Genomic DNA, 21,713 nt, shown 5'->3' on the forward strand with positions numbered 1-21,713 from the left:
CTGTATTAATAGCATTTTATTTATTTTATCCTGCATGTCCCCAGTTTCAATTTTTTGTATGTTTTTTGTGTAATGGACCATGCATTCCACCCGCCCATTCGCCACCGGATGAGCGGGCGCTGTCAACGCATGCCGTATGCTCCATTCTGCCAGGAATTTTTCGAATGCTAGTGCGGTAAATTGTGGCCCATTGTCTGACACTAGCACATCTGGTAGGCCATGGGTGGTGATTAGTTTGTTTAGCTTTTTGATAACGGCCTCCGTGGTGGTGGATTTCATGGCACTTACCTCAAGCCAGTTGGAGTAAGCATCGACTGTTATCAGGAATGTGTGTCCCTTGGTAGGTCTGGCGAAGTCTATATGGATCCTGGACCATGGTCCCCTGGGGGTTTCCCATTCCAGGATTGGGGAGGGGGGGCTTGGTCTGGTTTCCTGGCATCTCCTGCATGAGGCTACCCAAGTCTCAATCTGTTTGTCCATTCCTGGCCACCAGGTGTAACTCCTGGCCAGGGCTTTCATCTTAACTATGCCCGGGTGCCCCTCATGCAACATAGACAACACCCTCTTTTGTAGAGCTTCAGGGATCACAACCCTGTCCCCCCAAAGTATGCAACCCTTCTGTGTAAAGAGTTCGGTTTGCCGGTTTTGAAAAGTTCTAAATTGTTCGCTGCTGTCGTTTTCCGGCCACCCTTTTTCCACCCAGTTCAAGACCCGCGCCAGATGTTTGTCTTTATTAGTTTCTCAGGCAATGTCTGATGCAGTCAGGGGTGGGTTGGGTAGTGTCTCTATGTGCAGCGCTGATGTTGTGAGTGCCGGGTCGTCCTCCAGGTCGGGCAGGGGGGAGCGGCTCAACGCGTCTGCATGCGTGATGTTCTTCTTGGGTCAGTGTGTCAGCTGGTAGGTGTAGGCAGCAAGGAACTCGGACCACCTTGTTATCCTTGGTGACAGTATGTTCGGGGTGACCTTGTTCCCTGCCAGTATCCCTAGCAGCGGCTTGTGGTTGATAATAATTGAAAAGGTCCTACCGTATAGGTATTCATGGAACCGCTTCACGCCGGTGATTACTGCTAGGGCCTCCTTGTCCATCTGGCTGTAGTTCCTTTCCGGCTTGGATAGTGTCCTCGAGAAAAAAGCGATGGGTGCTTCTCTTCTGTCCAGCAGTGTGTGGCTGAGGATGGCTCCGGTGCCAAAGGGTGATGTGTCGCAGGTCATGGCTATCAGTAGGGTCTCGCTGTATTGGATGACTTCCTCCAGGCCCAGGTGGCTGTTTTGTCCAGCAGCCTATGTAGGGGTTCCACTACGGTCACCTTCTGGGGCAGGAAAACATTATAAAAGTTAATGAGTCCAAGAAAAGCCTGCAGTTCAGTCTTATTCCTAGGTCTAGTGGCTTCTTTGATGGCTTTGCGCTTTTTTTCCATGGTGTGGATTCCATTTTTGTCTAGGAGGTACTCCAGGAATTCAACTTTCTCTGTGCAAAGTTGACATTTTTCCTTTTTAACTTTTAGCCCGGTGTCTTTGAATTTCTGCAAGACCTCCCTTAGGCGGCTTTCTAATTGGGTTTTATTTGTAGCTGACACCAGTACATCGTCAAAATAGGGTACCACCCCTTTTATTCCTAGTAATAGTCTTTCCATCAGGCTCTGGAATACCCCTGGTGCCATGCTGACTCTAAATTGGAGCCGTTTGCACCGGAATGCCCCTCGGTGGGTTACGATGGTTTGCGCCTCCGCGGTCTCAGCATTGACTGGCAGCTGCTGGTATGCCTGCACCAGATCGAGTTTTGCAAAGACCTTGCCTCCCCCCATTGAGTGCAGAAGGTGCTGTACCACTGGGACGGGGTAGGCACTCAGCTGCAGCGCATGGTTGAGGGTGGCCTTGTAGTCATCACAGATTCCTACGGACCCATCCGGCTTGATCGGGGTGACTATGGGGGTTTCCCACCAGGCATGGTCTATAGGCTCTAAAACCCCTTGCGTGATGAGCTTGTCTAACTGCTCATCGATTTTGGGCTTGAGTGCAAATGGCACTCGCCATGGCTTAAGGCGGATTGGGGCAATGTTCGGGTTTAGGCTGAAGGATATTGGGGACCCCTGGTACTTGCCTAGGTCACTGTTGAAGACCTCCTGGAAGTCCCAATCACGTCCATTCAGTAGACCAATCGGGATGCGGTCCGTGTGGACCAATCAGATTTCAGCTTTTGGAGTATGTTAATATAGAACAAGAATATTGTACAGAGACCTCTGTGTGAGTCAGCCAGACCCTTGCAGAGAACTTTTGTCAGACTCAGAAGCAGACTCAACTTTTCTAGACACTTTTTCTTTTCTTTTTTTTCAGGACTCTTATCTGGACTCATTAGAGAAGCCCCAGGCTTGGTCAACAGGATTGCACTGGACTGAATATCAGAAGATTAATGTTCTAAAAGGAAGTGCTTTATTTAAAAAAAGTATAAATTATAGCAATGATTGCAAAGATCCCTATTGACAGGTAGCTTTATTACATTAATTGTGGAAAGATTGCATCAAGTTTGTATGTCCCGAATGTTCTGTCAATTATTCCTCTGGTAATCCTGCACGTTTTAAATTTATAATAATAAAACATTTAATTAGTTTTGACAGAAGGTTGAAATTTGTCATGTCATTTACTTCAGATAATGCTCATATGAGCCAAACAGAAACTTCCTGTTTCAATCACCAAACAGCTCCAACTAACTGATTGGGATAAGCTCTGGCACAAGGCCTCCTGAAATGAACCAAACTGCACATATTTAAAAAATTAAACACGGAAAGCGAAGGTTGAGCTTGTCTGCTGAGTCAGACCATAGCTCCAGGAGGCCAGTGTATGATACTAAATGGCAGCAATTTCTCAGTCTTTTGGACAGGATTCTTTCCATTTTGCTCCTAGAAACATCAGGGACTGCACCAATTACCATAGGAGCAAAATTGGTATTTTCAAAGTTTTCATAGCTTCAAAAACAGAAAGGTCATGGAGACTAAAATACATAAAATTATGCATGATGTGGAGAAATTAAATATTCAGATATTTTTGTTCTTTTATTATGGAGCCCATGAAACTGAATGGCTGAAAATTCAGGATATATATTGAAATGTTTCTTACTATAGTACGTAGATAAAACCTTGAGTTCAGTGTTTCAGTGATTGCTACCATCCTGGGCAACTTAAGTGGGCAATGTAATAAAGGATAAAGTTGTATTTACTATCAGAGACAAGATGCTTCTCAAAATGTCAGTCTTTATTTTTGACCTGCTTGTGAGCTCCAGGAGTTGCGTGACTAAGATTTCCACTCTGAAAAATATGAGCAGGCTCTATTTAATCCAACACATTAACTAAGTATGCTCTGAAATTACACTAGAATTAGAAAATATTGTATTGTATACAGAAATAGCCAAGGAATTTCTATTTTCATGCAACTAGAGCAATTTAGCTTAGAACAATTCATAACATTTGATGTACGTTAGTTCTTTTCATCATTAAATTTATATGATGCATATATACATACATCAGCTCCACTTCATAATAACAGTCCATCCTGATGATCAATTTGATTCTTCCACATTCTGCTAATTTAACAAACATATTTTATTTGTTAGTTCATATTCATGTTCATTTCTTCTCTTATATTCCATGTCATATTCTTTCATGTTCTGTGCTTTTCTCCAGATGGGTCCATTGAAGCTACCCGTTGTTGAAAGGTGTCAAAATGCCTTTCCTTCGAGGATTTGATTTTCCCTCTGGGAGAGCTCCAGCGCAAGGATACGGACAACTGCTTGAAAGCTGGATCTTTTCATTTTTCAGGAAAGCGAGGGACAGCGAGAAGTCTACGTTCCTGGGCTAGCTAGCTTCTTATGGTAAGTCCCTGGTTTTTTATACCCTTTTCTCCCTTTGTGAGTTGATTTCATGTGAATGTTTGTATTTGTGCTTAATGTGTCAAATCCTGTTTGAGTTTGTCTTTATTCCTACCAGAGGGCAAACTCTGCGGGGTGCAGAAGGCAAACTCCGCGGGGTGGTTAGATTGTATTATCGGGTTTTTTTCCTAATCTCTTTTAGCTTTATAATGGATTTTCATGTTTGTCTTGTGGCAATCTCCTGTCTGTCTCTTTTGTAATTTATATTTTTGTGTGTGTCTTTTGTCTGTTTGTTTTGCTTATTTGGTATGTCCTGTGTTTGTAAGGGTTTCCTTTTCTTATTTGTCTAGTTTTCTTAATTACTTGGGCTTTTGTCTATAGGGATTCTTTAATACCTTTTATTTGATTCCTTTTCCTATGTAAGTTTGTTTTATGGCTGGCCTGATATTCCCCTTTGGCTTTTCCTGTTTGAATGACACTACTGTCTTCGTGAAGTTCCCTTTCCACACCGTCACAGCTTTGTTCAACCAAGTTTTTCACATGATGCTTTCTAGTAAGACAAATAAGATGTAAATTAGGGTGATATATTTGATAACAGAAAAGGTATGAAGGGTAATTAATATTCAAGAAATTAATAAAAATAAAGAAGTACATCTGGCATGATTGTTTATAATGGAAAACCAAGGTTGGAAAGAAGTTTTCAATGTGAGGCAAATTAAATTTTAGTAATGTCAAGTAGGTCTTGGGGGAAATTGACATGCAGGAAGAGAAAGGAAAGGAAAGAAATAAAATGGAATGATTGTAGACAAAGAAGGAACAAATTCTCTTTGAAATAATTAATGTCACAAAAAGTGTATAGAAATTAGATGTAAGGAGAGAGGATAAGAATAGAGGAACACTGATCTCTGAGGGAAATGTATGATTCAAAAATTTGTAAAATAAATAAAACTGGCTCTATGCCCATGCTTCGCTATGAAACTATGTGATCGGGGTTAGTTTTGGGGGAGGAAATAAGGGGGAAAATTGTGCCTCTGCCTACCAGCATCCATCAGTATTCATCTGGCTAGTGTTCTGTCAGTGTGTGAGACAGTTGAGGGCTGTTTGAAAACTGAAACATGAAAACTGAAACAGTATTTGCTATGTGAGCAAGAAGGAGCCTGGATGTGGATTAGCCCAACTGTTCTGTACTAAAGCTGGTTGCTGCTGTGAAACTGAAACTCCTCTCCTCTGCTTATGTTTTGCATTTGGAACAGATTTCTTTTCAGGTGTGGGGGAGAGTAGAGCTCCTTAGCATCAGAATGTGTTAATAATAATATACAAAATACTAATGTTCTGATGGCCATTTTGAAAAATCCTTTCTTAGTAAGCATCTCGACGCCAAGAGGAATATATGTGCCAAATTTCAAGTTTGTAGGCTTTATGGTTCTGGAGATTTTGTGATGAATGCATGAGTGGTATTTTGCTTTTATACATGTAAGAAGATAAAAAACAAAAAAAGCAGGATTTGGGCTACTGAAATCGTTATTTTAAAAAGTGAAAACAAAATATGATTGTTTACAAGAAACATATATTAGGAAAAGATATAAAATATTTGAGTCACAAAAATTACTTTTTGTTTATTTTTATAAACAAATATTTATTTATTTAAATTCATTTAAATTTATTCAACAGGAATAAAAAAGAAATTGAGTTTTTTCTATATAAATCTTCCACTGTATCCAAAAAATCATGGCAGGCATGTTGGGATGGAAGTTAATACATAGGAGGTTAAGACTTTGTTATTGAAAAATATGCTCCAAATGACAATTTTATAAAGGACCTATAGATAGATTATTGGACTTTCAGTATGAAAATTAGCATCTCGGGACAGTGAAATGGGATGGTTTCCCCACAAATAGAACTTCTGAGAAAAATATTAAAAATATACAAGGCAATGTGGGGATCAGCATTTGTTGCCTATATAAAGTTAGGAAAGGAAGGAGAGAGACACTTATTTGTTTTTATTTATTTTATTTATTTGTCAAACTTGTACAGGATAACAAGTATAGGTATGAACATAAATAATGGAAGTAAATACAGGTAAATGGAGACAGTAAGACAGGGATAGTAGGCACGCTGGTACGCTTATGCGTACCTCTTAAGAATGGGGTGAGGTCCACAGTAGACAGTTTGAGATTGAAGCTGTGAGGGTTTGAGGCTGTAACAACGGAGTCTGGTAGAGCATTCCAGGTGTTTACCACTCTGTGCTGAAGTCATATTTTCTGCAATCCAGTTGGAAGCAGTTTACCTTGAGTTTGTATTGATTGTTTTCCTATGTATTATTGTGTAGAAGCTAAAGAAATCGTTGACAGGCGAGATGTAGCAGACAATTTTGTAGGGGAAATTGCTGCTTTTGACCCAGTTCCTCTTGTGACTGCGATTTTGCTTTTAACTTTAACAGCTTCTTCATGACAGGATAGAGGGTAAAAAGCGAGGGTGGGATTCAAAAATCCCAGCAACTGGTTCACTGCCCAGTTGCTGGGTAGGTGTGACCATAGTGGGCATGGCCTGCTGAAACTTCCAGGATGGCCATTTTTTGCCTGTCCAAGGGTCCATAGGCCTCCCCCGGGCCTCTGGGAAGGTGAAAACGGCCTCCCTTGGGCTCTGGAGGCCCACTGGAAGCTGGAAACAGGCTCGTTTCCAGATTTCTGGAAGGTCCATTTTTCTCCCTCCCAGAACATCCAAACTGATCCTGTACTTACCTTAATCAAAAATGGGCCCCATGAAGATTCCTGGAAGGTAGTGGGGCAGGGTGGGTTGGACCAGCTGGTCGGTTGAAATACCGGTTCAATGAACCAGATGAAAATTTAACATCCGGTTCGCCCGAACCAGTCCAAACTGGTAGAATCCCACCCTTGATAAAAAGGCAAAAAGTAGTGATATATTGTCCTCCTGATAAATTTGCTGAATTCCTGATGCAGTCCTGTGATTGGACCGATGACATGCAGAAGAAGGAGATATCAAAGCTCAAGAATTCAAGCATGGTTTATTTATTTATTTTTACCCCATCTTTATTATTTTTATAAACAACTCAAGGTAGTGAACATTCATCTTCCTATTTTTCCCACAATAACAACCCTTTAGGTGGATTAGGCTAACAGAATGACTGGCCCACAGTCACCTAGTTGATTTTCATACCTAAGGTGGGAATCTGGGAGACTCTAGACCACTAGACCAAACTGAGTCTTTAGTTATGTTTCTCTCCAAAATTAGGACAGCATCATTTTGTTGCTAGAGAAGAAGAAACTGTGGATGCTGCTAGCACTAGGAAACAATTAGTGGAAGGAAGCACAGAAATGGCAAAATGTGTATTTTGAGAAAACCTGACCTGTGGTCTCTAAAACAAAGACCAACATTTTGGTAGTATTAACATTTTGGTAGCTATACGTGTTCAAAGCAAATAAATCATCAGGCAATTAGTCAATTTGCATACAATAGCAATAGCAATAGCACTTAGACTTATATACCGCTTCACAGTGCTTTACAGCCCTCTCTAAGCAGCTTACAGAGTCAGCATATTACCCCCAACAATCTGGGTCCTCTTTTTACTGACCACAGAAGGATGGAAGGATGAGTCAACCCTAAGCTGTTGAGCTGCTGGCAGTGGGCGGTCAGCAGAGTTAGTCTGACATACTGCATTCTAACAACTGGGCCACCATGATCCAGATACAATTATGGATTGCCATTAATAAATCATATAAAAGTAAATGGCAGACATATTTTTATCCTCACTGAGTTTCTGCATAGAGATCAGGAAACCTCCTTTTTAACCATGAGGTCACCATATTCAAGTTCTTCTAAAGTTATTATTTTGGCAATGAATAAAGGATTAAATAAATGAGGAACATCATCGTATAACTGGAATTTAAAGCTTGTTACTATCTCCATATTAGTGTTTCATGAAGCACTAATTCATGAAGCACATCATTCATGAAATATGAGTGCTTTGAAGACAACTTCCATTTATAATATTTGCATATTTTATTATCACTAATATCTTACTTCTTACCACAAACAACCTGTTACAAAGCAAAAGATGAATAGTTTCACAAAGTCTTCAGATTGGTAGTACTAGAAACACTCAGTATAGAAGCACAAATTTAAGATTTGGGGAAAAAATAGTGATGGGAGAAATTGTATGGGATGATTCAGTTATCTTTATATTAAAATTGGTCTGCAAGGAAACTTCTTACCAAAACAAGGAAAAAAAACCAAGTATATCAGGGAACTTGCTTTCAAAATGTGCATGAAAATATTTATCTATATATTTTATCTGTAAACCACCCAGAGTCACTTAGATAATGAGATCGGTGGTGCCTAAATTTGATAGGTTAATAGAAATAAATATGCAATTTCTAAAAATGCAGGCTTTTAGGAAGAGCATTTTGAACTATTGTGGAAACAGGATGGAACAAATTTGTGGTTGAATAAAGATGACCAACGTGGAATATAAAACATTTTCATCTAGTCATAGGGCATAGCATTTAGGATTTTGCTGATAGATCTTTCCAAATTGAAGTAGATTTTGCATTCCAGTGGTATGCTCTACGTGCATTCTTCCACCAAACTGTCATTTTATTGTGGCGTTTCCCAGCAAATAAAAGGCAATGACAAATGCCCTTAAATTTTAGCTCATGTGAAATGGTGCCTTTAAAAAGGTCTGAAAATGCAGATATAGTCCCACAATATTATTCTATTTTGCAAATTTTAGGGAGGTGTTTTAAGAGTGGCTGAAAGTTCTGGAATTTAATCCATAGTTGATTTTAGCTTTGAGAATGGAAGGGAAACTGAAAACAATTCTACCAAGTAATATGTAACAATTAATACCAATGACAAAGCATCTTTCTTTTGTCAGGGGGGGGACATGACATAATTGTGAATAGAATTTCAAGGCATAGTTATTTTGGTTACAAAGTAATCTTGTCACTTGACAAAATGAACAAGTCCATGCCTTCCCTATAACTTCCTTGCTCATATATTTTGATGTGGTATTGCAATTACAGAAAGTCAATGCCAGCTCTGCCCCATTCCTGTAAAAGTCAGTAAGACAATGACTGATTTAAATTTTCCACATACCATTTATCTCAATACTCTTGAAACAGAACCAACATTCATGACAAGACAGAACATTTATTATGATCAATCAAACTGGCACCAAAGTAAGTACAATATCAAGTTCTTCATTAGGCAAGAAAACAATAAATAAAAGAAGGGTTTGAGACAAAGAAAGTAAGTGAAATGGAATCAGCATTTCAACAGTAGAATTTGCACTTTAATAGCCACATGATGCTGAGTACTGTATACTAGATGCATTAGTCATATATACTAAATTATATTCAGTGGTAGTATTCAAATAATTTAACAACTGGTTCGCCCAGGGTCAGGTTGGCCATTGTGGGAGGTGTGGCCCATCCCCATCCTCCAGCTCTGCTGCATATGCAAGACAAGCCTTCCGCAACAGCCAACCTGACCCTGGGTGAGCTGGATTGACCATCACCCAATCCCCCCCACTGTCAAAGGGCATCCTGGGCACTACGCTGCAGTGGCAAAATGGGAAACGGAGCAGCAGGCGCAAGGTAAGGAGGATGCTTTCCCTCCTTCTTCTCCCTGCTCCTCCTCCTCCCCTTGTGCCAGCTGCTTCGTTTCCCTTTTCTCCACTGCAGAACAGCACCATACCATGGAGCTTGCCGCACCTACCACTGCCCACTTCCCCCAAGCATTTCTTTGCCTACCTGATTTTCAACTCTTGCATTTCTTGCTATCATGTGCATGAAAACAAAAGTTTGTGAGACTAAAAAAAAAGTTCAATCAATCAATTCCAACTTTGGAAGATTCCCCCTCCCCCCCCCCCAAGACATTGGAATTGATTGATTGAACTTTTTTTTAGTCTCACAAACTTTGGTTTCCCTGCACACGACGGCGAGAAAGAAGAAGAAATGTGATGGAGCTGGAAACCAGGTTAGCAATGAAATGCTAGGGGGAAGTGAAGGCATCTGGGCACCAGGTGCTAAAAAGGCCCATCTCTCTCCAGCAGCTGCCCAAACCCACCAGAGGGAAGGCTGGCATCTACTGGCACTTAAACATGGTGGCATTCCAGCTCTGGCTGGGAAGATGTAGCTGGCATGGGTGGTGCAGGCAGGACATCCACTCACTTCAGCACCCTCCCCGAACCTCTGGCGCTCTGCTGGCCCTAGGCTGCCACCTTATGCACAGGCCCCGCCCTGTCCCCAACTTTTAGGGAGGTTTTATTCCTTACCTGGAAGAAAGTTGAATGAAACAGTGGCAGTGATAGTGCCCACCCGTCCGCGGACAGGGAGGTGAGGCGACGGCAGCGCTGCTTCCTTGGCTGGCGGGTCCAGCGGAGAGAGCCCGAAGCTGCCCATCCTTTCCACCTCTCACCCAGACCGTCCCCATCCCCACGCATCTCCAAATGCGCCGGCAGCTCCAAATGCTGCAGCAGCACGGGCATCGGGCAGAGGTGCTCACTCAGCGAGGTTCAGCTCAGAGGACATGGCACAGGCCGTTCCCTTGCCTCCCTGTCCATGGATGGGTAGGCGCTATCGCTGCCTCGGACAGCCTCTTCTGGTGGCCCCTTCGGGTTTGGGCTGGAGGGACTTGGGAAGGAAGCCAAGCTCGGGTCAGCCCGGCTCTTTCACTTGGCAGGTGGGTGCGCACCCGCGGCTCGCTTTCTCGGCTCTGCCCAGCCTGCAGAGCTCTGGTGTGGCCCTGGTGGGATGAGCAGAGGGCCCGGTGGGGAGGCGCTCACTGCCTTGGCGAGAGCTCCGCCGCTGGGCAGGAGGACCCGCCTGTCAGCTACGCTGGGTGCCCCAGGCGAAGCTCTTCGCGCTCTGCCCGGTGCCAGGCAGGGATGGCGGCTGGGCACTTCTCCCAGGGTGGGCTGATCCTGTGCTGTGCCCCCAGGAGATTTGCCTCCCCACTTGGGGTTGGGCTGTCCTCTCAGGCAGGGGAGGCTTTGTCGTACCTGTAGTAGGGCGTTGTTTTTAAAAGAATTGGCTTTGCCTTCGAAGGCGAAGGAAAGGCGGCAACAGGAGCACCTGAAGCCAAGTGTCTCTGCTGGGCTCCGGTTGCAGGGAGGAGCCCTGAGTGGCCACGCGTAGCTGTGCCAAACGCCATGGTGTTGCTCTAAACACTGCGGCAGCATGTGGAGAAGGAAAAGCAACAGTGGCGGAAGGTCTCCCAATATGAAATGCCCCACTAATGCCGAAGTCAACACAGGCAGCACCATATCCGGGTATGCAACAAAAGTACTTCCTAACGGCAAGCCCCCCGCCATTCCCCCCCATTTTGCATGTTTATTATAGGCCTTAATTTGGGAAGATGGGCTTAATTTGATTTTTTTGCCTATAAAACATGCTGGGACTTCCTATTGCGGGAGGCCATATTGTTGGAGAAACATGATATTTAAACAATGCAGATATTTTGGAATCTCACAATCCAAAACAAATTCTAAAAATTCCACAGAATTGGCCAATTTAGAATCAGCAAAATGGCCAACTAAAGATGAGGGGGAATATCTATCTATCTATAAAATATTTAGAGCCATTCTATTGCTCTATGGTTGCAGAATCACTCTGAATTTTATAGTTGTGTGGGAGGCTTTGCCATTTCCAATTTTCTACAGAAGCTGTGCCAGATTGTCTCTGAAAAAACATGCAGCAATTTAATTAGGAAATAAAAATTTAAAATATAGGCTTTGGATTGGCACATTCAGACTCCAAATACCATGATAAGGAATTCTCAGAACCCAACCATTGATTTAGGCAACAGTACAGACATAGCTTGCCATTGCCTCCTTCTGGTTGTTTGTTGCTTTCGAGTTCCTTGTCAGGCCTATAGCTGCGGGAAGTCTTGGAAATCTCCCATCCAAGTATTAATTAGCAATCCTCAGCTTTCTCTGAGATCCTTTGAGATTGTTAGTACCTTCTCCATGCTTCAGACTTTAGTTATATACCTAAACAATTTAGCAAGGAGTACAGCCCACCATTGTGCAGTTACTTTACTTAGTACTATAATCCCCTCTGGAGCCTTATTTAGAGTTAAGGACGATAATTAAGTTGAAAGTTTATTTAGTTGCAATTCATGCCTATGAAGAGTATAAATCGCTCATCATGCAATGTCACTCTGATTTTAATTTCTTCAGAAAAACATATGGAATATTGAAAGAATAGGCTAGTATTTCCAAGGACCATCGAAGTAACCTAAGAGAAGTATTACAAAGATCTATAATGAGAGGTACCTGATGCTCTCTGAGCTATAAACCTGCTAATTAAATATTACAATATCATAAAGAACATATAGGTAGTCCTTAACTTACAATCATAAAGGAGCCTGCCCATTACAATCGCACGTTGCGATGGCTGTTACATGAAGTGTCAAACCTAATAATCCCCCTATCCCTGTTCCCCCAAGTGAATCATTAAATAATGCCCCAGGTTGTTAAGTGGAGCACCAGGTGCTTCAGGAGGCCTAGGACTTACCCAGGCCCATCTGTTCCAGGCCTCCCAAGGCTTCTCCCACCTCCCAATGCGCCACTCCCTGTCCCTTGAGATACCCTGAGGCCAAGTCCTGCTATCAAGCTGGTGTTTCAGTTATGTAAGGGAGCCTAAAGAACTACTGGCACAGAGAGCAGCTAAAGCTTATAGGCCTTGGACAACTGCCCATTCAGCCATCTGAGGGACCACCTGCGTCCGGATCCCAGCAGCACCCAACTTACCTTTGTTTTTTTGCAGAGGAGCCTGGCCCAGTAAAGCGAGGCTTTCTTGGAGAGGCAGCTGGTCTCATGCTAATCTGTGCCAACTCAGAAAGCTCAAACTGCCCAAGGAGCTGCTGATACAGTTCTACAGAGGAATTATTGAGTCTATCATCTGCACCTCTATAACTGTCTGGTTTGGTTCTGCAACCCAACAGGACAGACACAGACTTCAGAGGATAATTAGGACTGCAGAAAAAACAATTACTACCCACCTGCCTTCAATTGAGGACCTGTATACTGCACGAGTCAAAAAGAGGGCTGTGAAAATATTTACAGATCCCTCACATCCCAGACATAAACTATTTCAACTCCTTCCCTCAAAATGATGCTATAGAGCACTGCACACCAGAACAGCTCGACACAAGAACAATTTTTCCCCGAAAGCCATCACTCTGCTAAACAAATAATTCCCTCAACACTGTTCAACTATTTACAAAGTGTACACTACTATTACTGTTAATCTTCTCATCACTCCTTATCACCCATCCCCTCCCACTTGTGACTGTAGGACTGTAACTTTGTTATTTATATCTTTATGATTTATATTGACTGTTTCCTAGTATGATTTGATTGTTGATTGTACCCTATGACTATTATTAAGTGTTGTACGTTATGATTCTTGATTCTTAACGAATGTACCTTTTCTTTATGTATACTGAGAGTATTTACAGCAAGACAAATTCCTTGTGTGTCCAATCACACTTGGCCAATAAAGTATTCTCTTCTCTTCTCTTCTCTTCTCTTCTCTTCTCTTCTTTTTAAACAAATTTTATTAATTTTACAATTAAAAAAACATCTACAACATATACACGAATAACACGGCCAAGAAAGGCAAGGAGAAGAGAAAGAGGGAAACACGAAAAAGGAGGAAAAAGGAAGAAAAAGAAAAAAGAGCAGAAGGTGAACAATTAAAAACATCTTTATTTTTGACAGTTTGTAAGATCTTTTCTTCTTAAGTTATATCATATACGCACATCTTATCGGTATCTATATTTGAATTACCTTTGACTAAGTTTATTTTATGCACAATCTATCTTTGATTTAACCAGTTATACCAAGAATTCCAGTTATTGTAATATATTGAGGACTCTTTGTTTTTTAAGGCTAGAGTTAATTTGTCCATTTCTGCGCAGTCTAGAATTTTCTGAATAATCATCTGTTCAGTGGGTGTATGGGGTAGTTTCCAGCACTGTGCAAACGCTAACCTGGCCACTGTTAGGATATGTATAATTATGTATTTCGTCTTTTTTGATAATTGTTTGTCAAAGATCCCTAAAAGGAAGGACTCTGGTTTGTATTCGATTTGTTCTTTGGTTATCTCCTCCAGCCATTTCCTGATTTTTTGCCAATAATTCTGGGTTTCCTTACATGACCACCACATGTGGAAAAAAGTTCCATCTATGCTTTTGCATTTCGAGCATTTTGGACTTGTGTTGGGGTGCATCTTCGCCAATCTCAAAGGGGGAAGGTGCCATTTGTAAAATATTTTGTATGCATTTTCTTTGTAGGCTGCCGATTTTGTGACCTTGTTATTTCTGTTCCAAATCCTTTCCCATTCTGTTAGTGTAATACTCAGTCCAATATTCTTGCTCCAGGCTATCAAATTTCCTTTGACTATCTCTTGTTCTAATTCTACTTCCAGTAAGTATTTGTAAAATTTGGTTATATTCTTTTTGTTTGATCCTAATAAAATTTTATCTAAGTGCTGAGGTGTGTTATAAATTCCAAAGTCTTTATTGTCTTGTTTATATCTACTGTGTATTTGAAGGTAAGCCCAATGATCAATTTTAAATCCTCATTCTTGTAATTCTTGTCGTGTTTTCAGATTTCCTTGTGAGTCTAATAAGTCTTTATATTTGATCATTTTTGAGATATCCAAATTGTTGGGGTGAACCATTGCCTCCATTGTTGATAGCCAAATCGGTACTTTTAAATAGTGTTTTTTCCTTACTTTTTTCCAGTTAGTTAATAGAGAATCCCTTAATAAGGTGTCTATGAAAATATGACTGCTTGGGTTTTTCCACCTCCCATAAGAAGGTGTGCCAACCTCTCTGCAAATTGTGACCCTCTAACAGCAGTGTTCTTTTATTGAGTAAGTTCACCCAATCTTTTAGCCATAATAAGGTGGCTGCTGTATAATATAATTCCCAATTTGGAAGTGCAAATCCCCCTCTACTCTTCAGATCTTGTAGTGCCTTTACATTAATTCTAGCTTTCTTTCCCTGCCAAATAAATTTGAGTGTTATCTTATTTAGTTCTTCAAAAAAATTTTTATGTAATTTGATTCGAATTGTCTGAAATAGGTATAGGAATTTTGGTAGAATACTCATTTTAATTGAAACAGTCCTGCCCAATAAAGAAAGCTGCAACTTACTCCAAGATTCTAAATCATTCTTTACTTGTTGGAGTAATTTGTCGTAATTATTCTCTTTAAGTGATTTGCATTGTGGTGTTAGCCATATTCCTAGGTATTTGACTTTCTTTGTTACCTGTATTCCCATCCTTGCCTCTAATTCTTTTTTCTGATCTTCTGTTAGCTTTTTGGTTATTAATTTTGTTTTTTTTCCTATTGATTTTAAGTCCTGCAACTGCGCCGAATCGTTCTAATTCTTTTATTAAATTGTGTCCTTTTTCTATTGGTTCTTCCAAAAAGAAGACCATGTCATCAGTAAACGCTTGCAATTTGTATTCTTCTGATTTGATCTTCAATCCTTTAATTTCGGAATTATGCCTAATGCGTGTTAAAAGTGATTCTAGAGCGAATATAAAGAGAAGCGGTGAGAGAGGGCAACCTTGTCTAACACCTTTTTCTATTTTTATTGGACCTGTTTGTTCCCCATTTATTAATATATTGGCCTGTTGTGTGTCATAAATTGTTGTTATGATATTTTCAAATTTAGTGCCAAGATTCATGTTGTAAATTTTTTGAATTAGAAAGTGCCAATTTAAATTATCAAATGCTTTTTCTGCGTCTAAAAACGTAAGTGCGAATTGTTTCTCCGGATGGGCTTCATAAAATTCTAAGACATCTATGACTGTTCTTAAATTGTTCTTTATTTGTCGAGATGGGAGGAATCCATTTTGGTCTTCGTGAATGTGTGGGTTTAAAACTTGTTTTAATCTATTAGCTATAATGGAGGAGAATAATTTATAATCAGCGTTTAGGAGTGAGATTGATCTGTAATTATTAATATATCTGTGGTCAGCATCCTCCTTCAGGATCAGCAAAATCAATGCTCCCCTCCACGAGTCTGGCATCTTAGCTGCTAGAAGTACCTCATTGAACACTTCCAACATCAGTGGTCCAATTAGTTCCATGGTTGCTTTATATAATTCTGCCGGAATCCCATCTGGTCCTAGAGATTTGTTATTACTTTGATTCTCTATTGCTGACTTCAATTCGGACCATGTAATGTCTTTATTTAGTAATTCTGTCCATTCCTCTCCAATTACTTTGTCATTCGTTTCCTCTAGATAGTTTCTTATTTTATCCTCGTTAACTTCTTCCTTTTTATATAATTTTTCAAAGTATTTATGAGTAATATCTTTTTTCTTCTCTATCTCGTGTTGTAAATCGCCCTTCTCATCCGTTAATTGATGTATCAATCTCTTTTCTTTTCTTTTTTTTAAATAAATTTTATTGAATTTACAGTTTAAAAACGTATCAACAATACATATACAGAATAGAAAAATCGTTTGCTTTTAAATGTACTTTTTTATTCTATTCCCCCTTTCCCACCCTTTCCCTTTCTTCCTTTATACTCCTTCTCCCCCCCCTCCCAACCGGTCCCTATCCGGTTTGTTAGGCTGGGTGTTTCCTTTCTTCCCCTTTCCTGATTTTTTCTATTCTCTTTTCTTTCCCTTTTTTAAGTTTGTGGGATAACCATCTTCCTGGTTTATTTGCATACTCAAAATAAATTTTAGTCATTTTCAGATTTATTTCCATTTTTTCTTGCTCAAATAGGTTCAATTTATGTTTAGTAGTTATTAACTGATTTTGTATTTTTTGGTTTTTAGGGGTTTTTTGTAATTGATTTTCTAATTCCTTAATTATTTGTTGTAATTTGTTTTGTTGGGCATATTTTCTTTTATTTCTGATGGCATTATAGGAGATTATTATTTCTCTTATGATTGCCTTCATTGTATCCCAGATAATTTGTTTCAAAGTTGCTTGATTGTCATTTTCCTTTAGGAAATAATTTAATTCCTCTTTCAGCTTATTAATATACTCTTCTTCACTTATTAAATGAGTGTTTAGAGTCCATCTTTTCTTTGATTTTCTCCTGCCTCTCCAAATTATTTGAATTGGGTTATGGTCGGCCCATTCGTTTGGTAAAATTTCGATTTCTTTTATTTCATTCGCCAATTCCCCATTCATCCAGGCCATGTCTATTCTCGTCCATATTTTATGGAGATTAGAATAATATGTAAATTGTTTATCTTCTGGGTTTAATTTTCTCCATAAATCTACTAAATTTAATTCTTTCATCATATCCTTACAAGGTTTAGAGAATTCTCTTTTCCCTTTTTTGTTCTTACTCGTGTTACTATGGTCTTTTTGAAAGTCAGCAATAGAGTTAAAGTCGCCTATCATACAGATGTTCCTTTTTTGAAAACCTATTGTTTTTTGGTGTAGATCTTTAAAAAATTTTCCTTGTTCTTCATTAGGAGCATAAATTGCTACCAATAAAAATGTAATAAAATTAATCGAAATTTGTACAACCAAAGTTCTTCCTTCCGGGTCTGACCAAATTAAATCCGCTTTTAAGTCGTCTTTCATGTATATTGCAATTCCTTTCTTTTTATGTTTATCTACTGTGCCATGAATAGCTTCCCTAGTTTCGGGCAAATTAAATATCTTTCATCATTTTTCATAATATGTGTTTCTTGTAAGCATATTATATCGGCATTTTGTTTAGTTAGTTTGGTTAATATCCTTTTCCTTTTAGATGTTGAGTTTAAACCATTTATATTGATAGAAAGGAGTTTCTTTCCTTCCTCCATTTAACTAGGTCTGTTTTGCTTGTGATAATTCAGCTCTCTTCTTGTAGTTGTTGTGGGATTGGTTCTTCTCTTTCTTGATGTGGGTTGTCATTCCCTTGGGTTGTCGTTCCCTTGGGGCGGGGTCCTTCTTTTTTGTTTCTATAGCGATTTTGGTCTTCCTGCAGATTCCTTTTGGTTTCCTCCTTTGTGTTTTGCTCATCCATGCCTACTAACTGTTCGTGGAAGTCTTGTGCCTGTTCGATAGAGGCTATTTTAATTTTTCTTTCTTTCCATGTTATTAACATCCCTTCCGGGATTAACCATTTGAGTGGAATTCCTTTTTTGTTTAAATAATTGGCTAAAAATTTGTAATCTTCTGACCCTCACTTTTCTTGGGATTTGTTTAAGGATCATAATCTCTTTGCCCTCATATGTTATTGTTTCATCTCTCGACAGTCTGAGTATTAAATCTCTCACACACCTTCTTGTGAAGCGGATGTGAATCTCTCTCGGACAATTGTGTCATCTTGCATAACTAGTGCTGACCCTATAGACCTCATTGAATTCCTTGAGTAGATCATCTTTCTCTTTCTCTAACAGTTTGGCGAATAATCCTGCCATTAGCTGCTCTAATTCTTCATTTTTCAATTCCTCCACAGTCTGAAATCTCAAATATGCCGCTGCTTTATCCATTTCTAGATGGATCAGGGAATCTTCCGTTTCTCTGGTTATGTTTTTTAATTCTTCGTCTACCCTTTCTAGATTCTTCTCCGTTCGTTCTGTCCTTATCTCTATTTCTTTTATCATTGTTTCATTTTTTTCCATAGCCTGTTGCAGTGTCCCGATCTTTAGCTTTCCCATCTCTTCCTTTAATTCACTGATGTCCGCTCTAGTTTCATTATGGTTCTTGATCATTATTTCTTGCATTTTGGACATTGATTCTTGCAAAGATAGTAGGGTGGCTTGTATATTGGCATTGGAAACATTGGGTTGTTTTTCTCCTGTTAAAGATTCTTCAATAGTTTTTTGAATTGTTGGAGAAGCTGATGTCAAAGTGGTCATTAAGGTCGGGATAGTCTTCTTTCCCGTTTTCAGGGCCGTAGTTGTTGTAGAGGTCATCTCTTTTAGAATTTGTTTTTGCTGTTGAACTATGTTGGTTATATTATCCCAAATCACCATTCAATGTTATTGCCCTTAAAGTAAGGTTTCAGGTCTAATTACAGATTACCAAAAGGTGTTATTTTTGATTCTATGTCTTCAATCAGGAATGTAGTTTGCGCAATCTATATACCCGTATTATAGAGCGCTATCCGATACTATATAATATTCTCTATGATAAGTTTGTATGACAAATATAAATATGTATAACAAATAATATATCAAACCAAACCCAACTACAACTTTAAAAAAAATTCTTTTTAAGTCTATATAAACCTTTGTCTTATGCTATAAGTTAATATTAAATATTCTAAATATTCTAAATCAGCAATATTTTACAATCCTTATTGTAGCTAATTATTCCAAGCAATCAAATCAATTAGCACTTAAATCTGTAGAAATCAGTATACCTTTTCTAAATAAATAAATTTATAGATGTTATTGAAGAAAAGGAAAAAAAAGGAGAGAAAGAGTAAGAAGAAAAAGAGGGTTACCTTAGGATCAGGAAATCAATAAGTAGAAGACAAGATATTAAATTTGTGAAAATAAAGCCAAGAGAGAGTTCAAAAGATAGAGTAGAGTGGTAAAGGAATAGAATTATAAGGTCAAAATTAAAGCTAAAGTTTTTTGAGATTTTGTGTTTCTTTTCTGGCACACTGGAAGGAGGATGGTGGGAAGTGCTGACTAATTGCTGTCAACAGTCAGCCTTTCCCAGACTTCAATTAGCCTCTTTCTTCTTCCTTTTTTTCCCCCAACACTTTTAAGTCCAATGTCCTGATCTCCTTTGCTTATTGCTTTCACCTCAATCCAATAGTGCTCTCCTCCCAATTGCTTAGAAGTCTGTCATATAAACAATGTTAAATAGAGTCAGTAGTCTTGTTATGCTAAATTCAAAGAGTCAAAGTATCTCTTTCAGCGCCACGTTTCTTTCTCCTCCATCGCCTCCCTCCTCTTCGGGTTTTACTTAGAGACTAATCCCAAATAGCAAGCCACTCACAAACTCGAGTCCATAAAACTCTTAATTTCCCAGTATTCTTCTTCTCTCCACAAACTTCTCCTTTCAGACGCTGCAATAGACACTTTCACTCTGACATTCAAGCCCTTCCATCCATGCTTGTCGCGCTTTCGCTTTTCTAGCTGCTTTTCTGGCCACTTTCTCCCGGCTTTCCGACAAATAGGGCTCACAATAAGGGAAAGGAAATCTCACGCCAGTCTCACTCTTTGCTACTGTAGTCTTTCTGCACCTCTTTCTACACTGATCTTACAGGCTGTCACTTTCTTGCTTAGTCACGTCAGTGGCAGACCGGACTTTGGAGCCGCCATATGCTGGCAGCTGGCTCTTTCGCGCTGGACTCAGGGGCTCTTCCCTTTGTTGCCAGGAGATTGCCTTCCCCCACACTGCAACCCGAGGGTCCCCTACGCTGACATGAATCCCTCCGGGGTTCATGTGTCCTCTGGGGATCGCTCCAAACACAGGAAAAGGTATTCGAAAACCGCAGCTGGGCTTCTCCACCTCTGCATGTCCCTGTCCTACCACCGGAAGTCCTTCTATTCTATTCTATTCTATTCTATTCTATCCTATCCTATCCTATCCTATCCTATCCTATCGTATCCTATCCTATCCTATCCTATTCTTCTAACAAGTGGTACATTTGAGGAGACACCCCTCAAAAGAAGATTTAATTTGTTTGTAGAGTTTTTTTTTAAGGAGGCTGTATTTTGGTATCTAAAAACAGAAAATTGTTTCTGGACTGAAAAATATTTCTAAATGTTTGCTCTCACTATGACTTTTGAGGTTCAGTCCCCCCAAACTAAAAGAGTTCTTAGAATAGCTGCCAAATTTTCCAAGAGAAAAGTAGCAGAACAATACCATATGGGCACGTTGCCCTCTGTTGGTTAGTTGTTCTTCAGAGGAAGACCAATTTGCTTTCCAGGCTAAATTGAGGTTCTATGTGTTCCCCAACCTTTCCAGCTTTGCAGAGCGACTGGCGGGGGCAGGTTCCCTGTGAGTGGCCAGAAGCACACATGTGCACAGCTCCATTTTGGGAACACTCGTGCAAATGGAGCATTCACACACACTCTTGCCCACTGCTTACACAATTGAGGATGCATGTGTGGTTCACAGCTGGGGATTGGGGATCCCTGTTCTATGAGACTAGGAGGCTCTGCTTTTTTTTTTTTGCACAAACTCTACAAATGGAGCTTCCTTTTAAAAAAAAGCCTCCTACTGTCTCCCCAGAAGTACCACTTACTAGAAGACTTGCACAAGGTTGCCATGAGGCTGGCAACCACTACAAGAAAGCCTTGCCTTGCCTGGGCAACTCTGAAAAATACAAATGTAAGTTGGGTGCTTCTGGGCTCTGGAAATGAGTGAGCAGCAGGCTGAGTCCTGCAAGTCCCTCAGGTGCTTGGATCAACAGTTGTCTGAGGCCTACAAGCTGTAATTTTCCTCCCTTTGCCTGTATTTTCTTTCCCTTGCTTGGCTGAAAGGCCAGCTTACAAGCAGGCCTTGCCCTGGGGGAATCCCGAGGGGCAGAAGGGGATGGCTGGATGGGGAATTGGCCAAGGTCTACAAGCCATAACTGCCTTCTACATAGGTAGCTTCTTTAGGTTCCCTTGCATGACTGAACTGAGAGACCCAGTGAGATGGGGGAGATAAATAGGTGAGGACGCTGCTGCATCCCTGCAGTGGGTGGGTCATAAGGGTGAACAATGGGGGAATTGAAGCGGCTATAACTTTGAAACCGGATTGGATGTACTTTTTCAGCATTGTCTTGTAACTTCAAATAGTTGCTAAGAGACCAGCCGTAAGTCGAGAACTATTTGTATACAGTTGCATAGACATTTTTAGGCACATCTGGACTAATGGTATGTTTTAATGAAAACGGAAGGCAACAG

The sequence above is a fragment of the Pseudonaja textilis genome, chromosome 3, assembly GCF_049901715.1.
Source record: "Pseudonaja textilis isolate UNSWEBS1 chromosome 3, rPseTex1.2, whole genome shotgun sequence".
Taxonomy (NCBI): Eukaryota; Metazoa; Chordata; class Lepidosauria; order Squamata; family Elapidae; genus Pseudonaja; species Pseudonaja textilis.